Genomic DNA, 14,422 nt, shown 5'->3' with positions numbered 1-14,422 from the left:
GGTTTTAGAAAATGTTTTCACCTTTGGGTCCCTATACTAAGGGTATATGCAAATTACCGCTATTCTCTAGCATAGGTATTATCAACTGAACCAACAGATATATATGGCAAGAATACGAAATAGGCATGCATATATACCATATCACATGCTCCAATATATTGCAAGAATTTGCTAATTAACCAACATGCATTTATCACAAGACGATGCATATACATATATACATCACAACAACAGTATAGCGGGTAGAAAACTTGCATGAGCGACTGGGGGTGATAAAAGGCTTGGGACGAGTCTGGTAACCTATAAACAACAAGTAAGTTGGAATTAAACCAAAGTCACTTGTAAATCTATACTTTAACTAACTTAGACTCTAACGCTTGTTTTGCGCTTACTGATTCTCTTAAGTCACTCGAGTACCCTCGGCTCCACCATTTTTAATAAATTAACCATTACGAGTTTTAAGGCAATTCCTTCACGAGTGTCTTACCAACTGCCTAACACTCTTACCATAATTGTTTCATACACTAATTAACCCTTTTTGGTCTTTAACTTATGTTTCAAAGTAAGGCGAGGGGAAAAGTTTCGTTCGCGAAACGCCGTTATTTGAAACGGTCGTTTCTCCTAAACCTTACATCGGAATCAAACGAACTGCATATCAAAACGAAGCTCGTAACATGAACTTATCTAAACATGGCAATGGTCATAATCTAGCAGGGAGTTCTCGGGTCCAAATGTTATGAACAAAAGCAGTCTAAAGTAAATCGGACATTATGACGGCTATGTTTACGCGATTTCCCAATTTTAAACCATTCAAAAACCATCACAATTCAACCTCAATCCATTCATACAACCAAAGTCCATCCTTATCACATCATAACAGCCCCATTCAATTCAATATTAACATTTATACTTATGCTTAAGCTTGAATTTAACTATACTTAAGTTCTTTTAACCAAAACAACAAGATTCACCATTCCATTTCACTACCACTCCAACCCAAACTCTAAACCACAAGCATTAAGCTACTATATCACCATAACAATCAAAATCATCTTATTATACAAAGGAATCTAGGGTTTGGAGATGATATACCTTCCTTGAAATGGTGGGAGTAGCTAGGAAGCCTTAAGAAGCCTTGAGAAGTCTTAGGGAAGCTTGGATCTTAAAGGAAAACAAGAAAAATTCAAGTTAAAAACTTTGAAATCACTATTCATTGTCTTCTTCATTGATTTATTGAAGAAGATTGAGAATGAATGGGGTGCTTAAACTCATAATATAGCCATATCTATGCATAAGGATGACTAGGGAATTATCTTACCAATTTAGGAAGCTTGGATCTTGGATTTTGAAAAATTTTCCCTTTGAAATGCCAAAAAGCCGAGAGCAAGTTCTTGGTGAAGAGAAATAGATTTTTGTTTTGGTGAAAAATGATTTGTTTTGGCTTGGTTGATTTGGTTTTGTTTTTGTTTTAGTTAATTACCTATTTAACCTTGGACTTTGTGTGGTTAATAACCATCCACATTTCCTTCCTCCTTATGTCATGCTTGTGTCATGCTATGATGTCATCTTTCCCTCCTTGTCCTCTTCTCATTGGTTGGGTGACATCATCCTCTCTAATCCCTTTGATTAATTCCCTAATTGTTTGCCTAATGACCGCTGATCTGTTATACGGTTCGCTTAACTTTCGTTTTCATTTATCGTTTGAGGGATCATACCCGGGATCTTATTACTTAGGTTCCCTTAACCTTTCTCAATATATTATATTCCTTTTATGATCCTCTCTTATAATCCTTTAATTTAAATCCTTTTTCTTGTTACCTTATACTCAATTCTTTCCGTATCTAGTGGATTTCCGGGAAAAATCAAAGTGTTCGAGTGGATTTCCGGGAAAAATCAAAGTGTTCGGAATTGGATTATGACGATCTTTACATACACTTATATACCATATAGAGTACTAATAAAATCTCAGAATATCCATAACAGAATCCCTACATAGTGTGGCATGAAAAGTTTTCTCATTCAGGTAAAACACTATTCATAAGGGTTACAAAAAGTTCAAAATTTTGGGGGTTATTACAAAGGGGTTGAATAATTATATTGTGATAATGTTGTTACTTGTAAGAAGTGACTCCCCAATCTAGACCCCGGACTGGGAGGGCGTCACAGGTTGGTATCAGAGCTACATTTTTTGTTCCCTGAAATAAGTTAGGATAAGATTATTTTAGGGAGTCCCCTAAGTTAAGTGCATATTTTCAACTCATATAGAGTTTAGTTGAGATTATAGGATATAGTCTTGACTAGGTAAGGTTACAAGTTTAGTGTGGTGTGATTGAGTAACCTCGAAAATGTCTGGATGAGGATTCGTCGACTAGTTATGCGATGGCCGAGACTTATAAAGTCTTTAAGCTGAAAAGATGAATGTCGATTGTATCGATAAAAAATTTTGGACCTCCGATGATCTGATGAAGTTTTTATTGGGGCTAAGAGAGTTGGTAAAATTTGTGACATGTAGTTATTTTATCTTGGTACTAGTAAGATGGGAAAGACTTGGATGGATGCCAAGTCATCATGATGACCTTAGTTGTTTTAGATTTATTATAGTTATGTTAGTAGATGGGTTGCAGCTGGTGGTACTTAAGGGGATATTTTTCCAAAATTCTTTTCCTTTTTTGATCATGTAGATATGTTATTATTTTTCTTTATCTTTCATTTCGAACTTGGTTTTAAAACCTTGACCATCATTTTATTCATCAACGTATTTCCTTCTCATAACATTATTGCACTTTACTGTTCACTTCATACATGTTTACATATCGTTTCAAATAATAATTATGCTTAATACCTATGCTTCACAATAATCCCCTGAACTCTTACCCTACGATCCCAATGATATGATGAGCAACTTATGTAGCAATAGGGCTGCATGTGCTAAACATTTTAAATATTGAATTCTAAAAAAAATGAAAAATGGAAGAAGCTATGCTTAACAGTTACTAATGAGGAAGAAGAAAGTTTATAAGATATTATTTTATGATGTATTGTCATGATAGCATACTGCTAAATAAGTTGCTTGTCTACTCATTAGAAAAAGATGTCAACTACACCAACCAACCCAAATGAGGGTAATCAGACTCAAGGTCAGGATCAAGAGAATCCTACCATGACTCAAATTCTCCACCTTCTTCAGCCGCAAACCGCTACTTTACACCAGCAGCCCCAAGCTCTTCGAGTCGGAAGCTTTAAAGTTTTCCGGTTCCTTCACCCACCAGAATTTACGGGAACAACATATCCAATTAAAGCGAAGTCGTGGATAAAGGAGATAGAAAAAGACTTTGCTTTGGCAGAGGTTGGTGAAAATAAAAAGATTGAATATGCAAGTTTTTATCTGAAAGATGAGGCAAATTTCTGGTGGGAATCCACCAAGACTTTAGAAGAAGATGTTGTAATCACGTGGCAAAGGTTTACTGAACTGTTTCTGGAAAAGTATCTACTTTAATATTTACAAGATCATTTGGAAGTCACGTTCTTAGAATTGAAGCAAGAAGGTATGATATGTGGATACGGAGCGTAAGAAGGCAAAATGGTTTCAAAAAGGACTTAAAGCATGGATACGTAGGCATGTGGAAGTTTTCGAACTCCGGACATATGTTGCAGTGGTTCAGAAGGCTATGATTATAGAAGGTGAAAGTGAAATGTCAAAGAGGGAGAATGATAATAAGAAAAGAAAATTTCAGGGTTCTGAAGAAAGTCAAGGGCAAGGAAGTGGAAAGTCGAAGGGAAAGTTCAAGAAGGGTTCTTACAACCCGACAAATAAGAAATTCCAAGGCTTCAAACCCGAAAATGTTGGATAGGCTAACCATTTCTTCACTCAGAATCAGCAATAGAAAGGCAATAGACTTCCGGCCCCAAAATGTAAGATGTGTAGAAAGAAGCATTCTGGAATCTGTAACAAGACTAACATCACATGCTTCAAGTGTAACAAGAAGGGCCATTATTCTTCATAATGCACCAGTTCTTCGGACAAGAAAGGTGTGACGTGTTTTAAGTGTGGTAAGTTGGGACATATGGCTAGAGATCGCAAGGAACCTGTTCAACAAGTAAATGTTCTCAGGATAACTGGACCACCACCACTAGCACCTCAATTGCAACCAAGGGCTCGAACTTTTAACATGACGATGAAAGATGTTGTTCAGGATTCAAATGTGATTGCAGGTACGCTTATTGTGAATTCTTTAGATGCAAAAATATTAATGCATTCAGGAGCTACCAAGTCTTTTATATCGAAGAACTTTGTTGATAAATTGAATTGTGCTACTTAACCTTTAGAACCTAACTTGGTTATAAAAGGGGCTAATTAGGATGGAGTCTTTGTCGATAGAATTTATCCTAGTTGCGACATAGAGATAGAAAGTCATTATTTTTTCGCGAGCTTGATACCTTTCAAATTAGGTGAATTTGATATTATCCTAGGAATGGATTGGATAGTGGATCAAGATGCTCAAATTGAGTGCAAAAGCAAGAAAGTAGGTTGAAGTCCAAGGGCGATAATGAAGTCATCTTTCGAGGGCGGAAACAAGAAAATAAGTTTCTGATGATGATTCAAGTAAAAAGATTATTAAGACAAGGATGTGAATCCTATTTAGCACATGTAGTGGATTCTAGTAAAGAACCACCTAAGTTAGAGGGAATTCCGATTGTTAATGAGTTTCCCGACATTTTTCCAGACGAATTACCAGGATTGCCACCAGATCGAGAGATAAAATTTGTTATTGATTTGGCACCCGTCACTGAACCAGTATCGAAAGCTCCTTACTGGATGCCACCTTTAGCAATGAAAGAGATAGTTATGCAATTGCAAGAGTTATTGGACAAAGGAGTGATTTGACCTAGCGTATCCCCATGGGGCGCACCGGTTTTATTCGTCAAGAAAAAGGATGGAAGCATGAGGTTGTGTATTGAATATCATAAACTTAATAAGCTGACCATTAAGAATAAATATCCATTGCCACGGATCGATGATTTGTTCGACCAATTAAAGGGAGCGACGTGTTTCTTTAAGATTGACTTAAGATCTGGTTATGACCAGTTGAAGATTAAAGTGGAAGATATACCTAAAACGGCATTTCGTACGAGATATGGGCATTACGAGTTCTTAGTGATGGCTTTTGGGCTGACCAATGCACCTGCCGCATTCATGGATTTAATGAATAGAGTTTTCAAAAAATATTTGGACAAGTTCATGATCGTGTTTATCGATGATATTTTGATTTATTCTAAAACGGAAGCAGAACATGCCGAGCATTTGATGATAGCTTTAAAAATTTTAAGGAAAGAAAATTTATATGTAAAATTCTCCAAGTGCAAGTTCTGGCTAAAGGAAGTTAAATTTATTGGGCACGTGGTAAGCAGTGAAGGCATCAAAGTGGACCCCACAAAGATCGAGGCAGTAAGAATTGGCAAAGGCCTAGGACGCCAACAGAAGTTAGAAGTTTTCTGGGACTAGCTGGATAATATCAAAGATTTGTACAAGACTTTTCAAAGATAGCGGTTCCGTTGACAAAGTTGACCAGAAAGAACGAGAAATTTGTATGGACGGACAATTTTGAAGAGAGTTTCCAAGAACTAAAGAAGAGGTTAGTTTCAGCACCCGTGTTAGTTCTACCAGATGAAGGTGGTGATTTCGTGATCTACAGTGATGTGTCTCATAAAGGACTAGGATGTGTGTTAATGCATCATGGGAAAGTGATTGTGTATGTTTCTCGGCAATTGAAGCCTGACGAGCATAAATATCCAACTCATGACCTAGAGTTAGCGGCAATCGTATTTGCACTTAAGATTTGGAGACATAATTTATATGGAGAAAAGTGCGAAATCTATACGGATCATAAAAGCTTGAAGTACATTTTCACCCAAAATGAGCTAAACATGAGACAAAGACAATGGCTGGAATTGATCAAACACTATGATTTTATGATAAATTATCATCCTAGAAAGGCGAATGTCTTGGCAGATGCCTTGAGTCGAAAGGAAAGATTGAATATGTTAACATCATCAGAAGAGTTAATGAAAGAATTTGAAAAGTTGGAAATTGAAGTACGAATCCCTAAGTCAATAGATAGTGTAATGTATGCAATGATGTTTCAGCCTGAGTTGTTAGAAAAGATTCGACGATGTTAAGAGCAGATGATGATTCAAGCAAGAGATAAATTGACCAGCGAAGAGATAAAGAGTCAAAACGATACTGAAGGTATAGTGATATTTTTTTCTCTTATTTGGATTCCTAATGTCACAGAATTGAAGCACAAAATTTTATACGAAGCTCACAATTCAAGGTATTCCATCCATTTTGGGAGTACCAAAATGTACAGGGATTTAAAGGAAAACTTCTGGTGGCCAAATATGAAGAAAGAAATCGCAGAATCAGTAAGCAAATGTTACACGTGTCAAAGAGTCAAAGCGGAACATCAAAGACCAATTGGATTGCTTCAACCACTGGAGATTTCTGAGTGGAAATGGGAGCATCTCGCTTTGGATTTTGTGGTGGGACTACCTAAAACTAGATCTAATCACGATGCTATCTGGATGATTATCGATCGATTGACCAAATTGGCACATTTTTTACCGGTCAACGAAAAATTTTCGCTAGACAAGCTTATTAAGTTATATTTGGATGAAATCGTTATGCGATATGGGGTACCAGTCTCTATTGTGTCGGATAGAGACCCCAGATTTAATTCGAGATTTTGGCGATAATTCCTGGAGCATTTGGGAACAAAGTTGAATATGAGTACTGCTTATCATCTGCAAATAGATGGGCAAAGTGAAAGAACTATCCAGACAATTAAAGACATGTTAAGAGTTTGTGCGTTATATTTTAAAGGAAATCGGGACGAACATTTACCTCTGGTGGAATTCTCTTATAACAACAGTTACCACTCGAGCATTGGCATGCCTCCATAAGAAGCTCTCTATGGGAGAAAGTGCATATCTCCTGTGTATTGGGACAAAGTAGGTGAACGTAAACTTTCGGGTCCAGCATTAATTCAACAAACCAAATAAAAGGTGGAACTGAGTCGTAAAAGATTAATCGCCGTTCAAGATCGACAAAGAAAGTATGTTGATCGAAACTGAAAAAATATAGAATTCGAGCCTGGAGAGAAGGCATTGCTAAAAGTGTCGCCATGGAAAGGATTTTCCAGATTCGGAAAGAAAGGAAAGCTGAGTCCGGGATACATCGGACCTTTTGAGATATTAAAGAGAGTTGGAATGGTTTCGTATGAGTTGGCTATACAGCCACGGATGCATCACATTTATAACGTCTTTCAGGTATCTATGCTTAAAAAGTACAACCCTGATTCAAGTCATGTGATAGAATATGAACCTTTAGAGATTCAGCCAGATTTGTCTTATGTAGAACAACTGGTAGAAATACTAGACCAGAAAGAGAGGGCGCTTAGAAATAAAATAGTGCCGTTGGCAAAAGTTTTATGGAGGTATTCCAACATTGAGGAAGCAACTTGGGAGCTTCAAAGCGAAATACTTGATAAGTATCCTCATTTATTTACTAAGATGTGATTCTGGGGACATAATCCTTTTAAGGGGGGAGGATGTAATATCCAGGGATTTCGCGGCTTGTAAACTCGAATATTATATATGAATATGTGCTTTTGTATGAAATTAGAAAATTAAAAATATATATCTATATATATTATTTTATATATTTCCGTATGGTGTGCTACTAATTGTTATTGATTTGGAGTTAGCGAGCAAGAAATTGAAAAATGATAATTTATAAGAATTAAAAGAGAAATGAGTAATTTATAAATTTTACGGGTAATCATGTGAGTACATGATTAAGTGACCCGTATGTGTTGATATGATTAAATGAATAAGGTAAAGATGTGACCGATCAAGATATCGGATTTTTGTATATATAACGAAAATGGAAAAGTGAGAATATTTACGATTTAATATGGAAATTAAATGGAAGCATGAAGCTTCTATTGAGGAATGTGTAATTACGTGAGGTTTGACTCAGTTGTGTTAGATAATTATTTATCTTACTAATTGTTGAGTCGTATTATTTTATGTTTCTACTTTAAAAGGGGATTTTTTTCAAGATTTATTTTCATAAATATTGAAATTATCTTTAAAATTATTTTCACGGCCTTATAATTTCAATAATTATTTATAGGAATTTATGAAATTTAGAAAGTAGTATTTCGTCAATTATCTATCTTAAATGATTTTTTGATTGTATTTAAGTGAAAATTTAAAATTAAATTCAAGAATGTTTTAAAAATTATGAAACTTATATTTTATTAGTACTTGAATATTTCGAGAATTTTTAAAATTATTTCGAAAATTTTTCAGGTTATATTTACCCGCACATTTGTTCATTAAATCACAAAATGCGGGTCTGATGCACAATTCAAAAATATTTTAAAAATTATGAAATTTTTACTTTACTAGTTTATAATTATTCCAAGAATTTTAAAACTATTTTGGTAATTTTTCAGGTTATTTTCACCCGCAAGTTTGTTCGATAAGTCGCAAAGTAAAGGATAAAACCGAGCTGCAGGAACGTTCATATTAATCCAATTGATACGTTTCTGTTTCTCAGAAGGGATGTGCTACATGGAAGAGCAAGAAAGGAAAGAAAAAAAAAAGAAAAAAAGGGATAAACACAAACACACGCACACAACTCACTCTACTTTCTCTTCAATCTCTATTCTCTCTTGCTCATGTCTCTCTCTCTCTCCTCAGTCTCTCTTTCACGCCTCTCTCATATCTCTGTTCCTTCTCCCTCCTCCCCGTTCATCTCTCTGTCAGGTGAGTGTCTGGTCGCCGTTCGGTTTTCGGTTGTTTGTTTCAGTCTTGTTCCTGGTTGATTGTGCGTGTATGCGTGTGTGTATACACGTGTGTATATGTACAATTGAGTGTTGTGGTGGTGTCAGTGTTGATGTTGTGTATTGCTTTGTGTTTTCTGATTATGCCTTATATTTTTCGGCCATGAGTGTGGTGGTTTGGAATTTTCTGATTTACAGCTGTATTTTTGATGAAAATTATGTGATATTTGCAAAGGAAATTATTTTAATCGGTGGAATTCGCGTTGGAAAGTCGTAATAAACGGGCACCACCGAATTTTACCGATGTCGGCAATGAGTTTCGGCGAGCCGGCGGTGGACCGTGATATATTAGCTGAGTCCTATAATTATAAAAATATTATTTAGATCGTAAAATTATTTCCAAAATTTAAATTAGTTGGTTTTGGTTATTTAAGTGGTAGTGATTATCGGATTGTGAATTGCGTTGTTGGTGACTGATTGCGTAGATATGATATCGACTGGTAGTCCAGTAAATAGAGAAAACGCTCTCTGATTTCCGAGAAATGAATTTGGGAAATACGGGAACGTATCTTGTAATTATCGGGAATACCAATCGAATATATAATAATATATTTATAAATATTTTACGAAAACTATTTTCGTATCGTGATGAAATATTTTGTAAAAAGAGTCTGATGACCCTATTTTCTGTAACGACGGTTATACATACTTCTGAAAATTATTACCGAACCGAATTTCAAAGTACGTGAGCCCTATCTGTTTGTATGTTAAGATAGTATGTATAAATACGAGTCGGGATTTGATATCGTATGGGTAGAATAGTTTTAGACGTTCAAGGTGAACGACAGTTGACTATAAAGATACTAAAATAGTGTCTTTATGCGTGTAGATCCCGAAGTGTGAACGCTCGGTTTAGGAAAGGAAAGGCCCCACTATGTGACAGGAAAGTAGGTTATGTGGACAAGAAAGGAAACGAATAAGGAAAGTAACATTGCAACCCTTGCCTCCTATGTTGTGATTCTATGTTATGATTGAATACCTACTGTCAGCTTTAATTAGCCTTGTATATTGATGTAGCCTATTTCTTTCCTTCCTTTTGAATATTATACCTTATTTCAAATGCAAATGCTTTCAAGTTGATAATACCTTTAATTCTGTGAATGATGATTCTTTTGGTATACCCTACCCTTGCAATCTGACAAAGTTTATTGAATTAAAATTAAGAATGATTTCAGACTTGAAAGAGTCTCAATGATTTCAAAGGTATGGTAAAGATTTTAAAATGAAAAACATTTTTGAACATGAAGGATTTATATCCATTTACTTTTTTCGGATTTCCAATAATTGGAAGTGTAAGTGGCCGAGTGACGCCGGTCCATTATGAAGACCAGTGAGGGCTGGCACATTATGAAGACCAGTGAGGGTTGATATTTGAAAGGATGAATATATAGCCTTATGGGTACTCTATTCATGTCCAGAGGGGCTGTAAAGTCCGGTATGGGGATTGTACGTGGCTGATCACCCGTGTAGTCCAGAACGTCATGCACTCCAATTGAGTAAAAATGTGTTATGTAAAGCAGTGTCCAGACGATTGAACCATTTTCTTGAAAATGAAATGATTTCATGAAGGAAAAAAAGTGTTGATGAAAAGAACTGTTTTGAAAAGTATTGCTTTGATAAAGGAAAGTTTTATGAAAGTTTTGAGAAATGAAATGTTTTTATAAAGTAATGGTTGTAGAATGACTACCTTGGAATAACCCGATCTTAAAACCTCGTTTAAGACTCTTGTAACCTTGTCCCTTATCTTATTCTGTTAAATAGTTTAGCCTTTTTGTTTAACTTAGTTATTTGCTGAGCTTTTGTAGCTCACTTTATTATTTATCTAACCCTGACAGTTAAGCATAAGGAAGATGGTCAGACTTAGGCACGGCTGCTAAGAATATCTATAGTGGTCCTCTTCGTACTGTAAGAATCGCTATACCGGCTCAGGTAGGGGACACGCATGAATAATAGTTGGGAATAAGCTGTGTTGAATTTGATCATTAATATCAGTACCTTTGGGTTTGGTTTGTATAATTTCTAGTCGGATGTATAACTATGATATTCAGTAAGGGTTTGTAATAATTTTTTTATTGTTCGTGAGTAGTTGTAACTTGTTTCATACCATAACCTGTTTAAGATCATTGTGGTTTAAAGGGGTTGAATAATTATATTGTGATAATGTTGTTAATTGTGAGAAGTAACCCCCCAATCTTGATCCCGGATTGGGAGGGCGTCACAAGCCCCTTCCGTGTGGTACTTGAAGGTTGATTGGCTTCTGTCTCCCAGGATACAACAAACAAAGGTGGTTTTCAAGCACTTAACAAACCCACCTTCTACGAACTGAACAAACATCGCTACTAACTCACAGAAATAGAACCTAGAGTTCTAAGAATAATGAAAGAAAAGAAAGCCAGTAACAACTATTTTTCCACACTCTAATAATGAAGCAAAAGATTTTATTTATAATGGGAAGAAAGATTTGTAACTTACAAGTCATTAATTTGTAACCTACACATTAATGAACAAAAATTAAAACTAGCTCTTTAATATAGGAGTTACACAAATTAAAATATAAGTTACAAAACAAAAAATAATTAAAGATCAATTTGAATTTTATTCAAAATAATCCAACACATATTTTCTTCACTAATGTCTCGGGAGTTTTGTGTTTTGTAGCTGCGCAAGGGAATTGGCGGGGGTAGGGGACTATTTATACCAATACTAAGTATAGTTGTCGGGTTAAATGACAATTTCTTCACTCAATTGACGTTCAACTTCAAGTAAATCATGAAACTCGAAAAACTTTCAAATGAGTAATTCAACCAATTAAACCTTGTAATCCAGTCCCTAAAAATTTAAAAACTTGCATGTCCGATCTTATTTCTATTAACAATTTCACCGCCCTAAATTATTATCAAAAAAATTCTATGTTAATTATTTATATCAAATATATTATTATTCTTATAATATTAATTAGTAACATTATCTCATTATCGAAACAAGTAAATTAAGTGAAGAGAAAAAAATAAATAAATAATTTAATAACTTGATTGCAAGTTTTTTGAGTTTGATGACCATTTGCAAGTCAGGTCTATGTTGAACAATATTTTAGCTCTTTAAGAGCCACATCGGCATTACACATCATTTTTCCATTTGATTTTTACTGTTTTCTAACAAAAGTAACTCAATTGAAAGTTTTAAATAGTTTAGTGATTTGATGGCAAGTTTTTTGAGTTAGATGACCTAGTTGTAAGTTGAGCTTTGAGTTGAGGGGCCTTTTTGGCATTTAACCCTATAGTTGCTGGTTTTGACCTTAAAACAGACTCGAGTTTATCAGCTTTTATGGTCACAGGAGGTTCAATAGCTAATGTTTTGTACAACACTATAATTAGAAGATCGAACACTGAGGGAAAGAAGGGATTGATTGACTATGATCTAGCTCTATTATCGGAGCCATGCATGTTACTAGGGGCGAGTATTGGAGTCATTTTGCACCGTGTCATCCCGGCCCGGAGTGGCTTATTACTTTTCTGTTTGTTGTTTTTCTTGCTTGGTCTAGCTTTAAGACGTGTATTTGCAGGGGTAATGTTTTGGAATTTAAAATCTGAAGATGCAAGATCAAAAGTGTGTGATGGCGAGAGTAATAATAGTGATAGGAGTGAAGGAAATATTGAGTGCGTTTTGGAGCCTCTTTTGATGAAGATTGGAATCTTGATTATGATCTGTTTTTCTTTCTTTTTTGCGAATTTATTTTGTGGAGTCGACAGGTATGTTTATCATTTCTTTCGGAATTTCTTTTCCGAACCTTAGTATCAGCTAATTCTGTAATTTTTGGCTGGCTGAGCTTCTTATAAACTCTCTATACTATATATACAGAGTGTAATAGGTATAAAGGGATTATATATCATCAACTCAAGTTCCTATAGCCATCATCTTTATCATTTGGATACTGCAAAGAAAAGAAGACTGCAACCAAAAATCAGAATGCCAACCAGCAGGTACTTGGATTTTGCTAAACACAGCATACATAGATGTTGAGAATCCAAGACTATAATTATAAGTACAGAATAAACAAGATTGAATGAGATATGTACAAGAGCCAAACACTCATGGGACTACATTGTATTGCTCTTATTACATATCTCATTCAATCTTGTTTATTCTGTACTTATAATTATAGTCTTGGATTTTCAACATGGTATCAGAGCTACCGATCTTTGAGGCAGAAAATAGGAAAATATAAGGGTAACTTCCTAGACCCATTCAAACACAACTCTATCACCACTACGTCCTATTATAACTCAACTACTACCGACTCTTTCTTTACTGCTACAAATCAGGTTAATAACAATATTTATTTAAATAAAAGTAAAACACATAAAACAATAAAACAAGTTTAGATTAATTTTCCAACAATAGATACCTTGCTATTTATAATTTACATGAGTTGAAAAAGTAACAGATGTTAACATTTAAACGTTTGATGAAGGACATGGATCCTAAAACTAAATGTGAATCTACAAACAAGCTTAAATTCCCAGTCATAACGACGCTAGCATTGGTTCCTGGGGGACAGACGGTATAGGAGGTGGTATGCTTATTAGCCCAATTCTTCTCTAAACTGGTATATCACCTCAAGGAAGCTGTTTTTTGTTTTCTCGGTACTAACTCAACTTCACCTCTTTTTTATCACTCATGTACAGGTGGTGTTTTTCTCATCACTCATGTCAGCTGTTCAATACTTGATGTTAGGCATGGAGCACACAGATAGCGCCTTCATTAATTTACGCCATTATTTGCTTTGTTGCTGCACTTATCGGATTGATGGTAGTGCAGAAAATAATTAGGAAACATGGGAGAGGCTCTTTAATTGTGTTCTTAGTGAGTATTGTGATGATGATTTTAAGCACAGTGCTTATGACCAGATTTGGAGCTATTAATGTATAAAAAGGATTACAAAAGTGGGAGATATATATATATATATATATATATATATGGGTTTAAACTTGCATGATAATAGGAGTAACGAGGAAGCAATATAATGTTAACCAATGTTTTTATCTTGTATGAAGGTAGAAAGTCGAATTTCACTTAAGAAACTCAGACTAGCTACTGATCAGAACTCAGAAGAAGCTAAGCATTTTTCTTTGTTTAAACATACTTGATCAGTAAAATCAATTGCAGTACAGGAATAAAGTTTCACTAATCGACTAAGTTACAGCCATCCTTCTTTTATTTTTTGAAGAAAAACTGAATAATATAAACTAAAGTAGTTTAAATATACTCTTTAATAAAATATAGTTTTTATAATTAATTTCGATTATCTGTTATATAAGATTTTTGAGTTCAATTTGAATACAAAAAGTTAAACAATACAAATACGAAAGAAGTAGTCTTTGTTTTAGAGTTGCAATTTGCAGGTTAGGTCAATGCTGTAGGTGGGACGGTGCTTTAGTCGTGATTGAGGACGGTGCTGAACACGTTACATAAAATCTTACCTCTCTTATTTGAATACCCTACGAAACGCTATC

The 14,422-nt window shown here is 35.0% G+C and overlaps 1 pseudogene; it reads left to right on the top strand.

The window, feature by feature from the left end:
- Positions 1 to 4,064: 4,064 nt before the first annotated feature.
- LOC141679420 (sulfite exporter TauE/SafE family protein 2-like) lies at positions 4,065 to 13,852 on the top strand (annotated as a pseudogene).
- Positions 13,853 to 14,422: the final 570 nt, after the last annotated feature.

Source organism: Apium graveolens, chromosome 8 (assembly GCF_009905375.1).
Source record: "Apium graveolens cultivar Ventura chromosome 8, ASM990537v1, whole genome shotgun sequence".
NCBI lineage: Eukaryota > Viridiplantae > Streptophyta > Magnoliopsida > Apiales > Apiaceae > Apium > Apium graveolens.
Note: the sequence above shows the minus strand (reverse complement) of the source record. Positions and strands in the feature narration are given on the sequence as shown.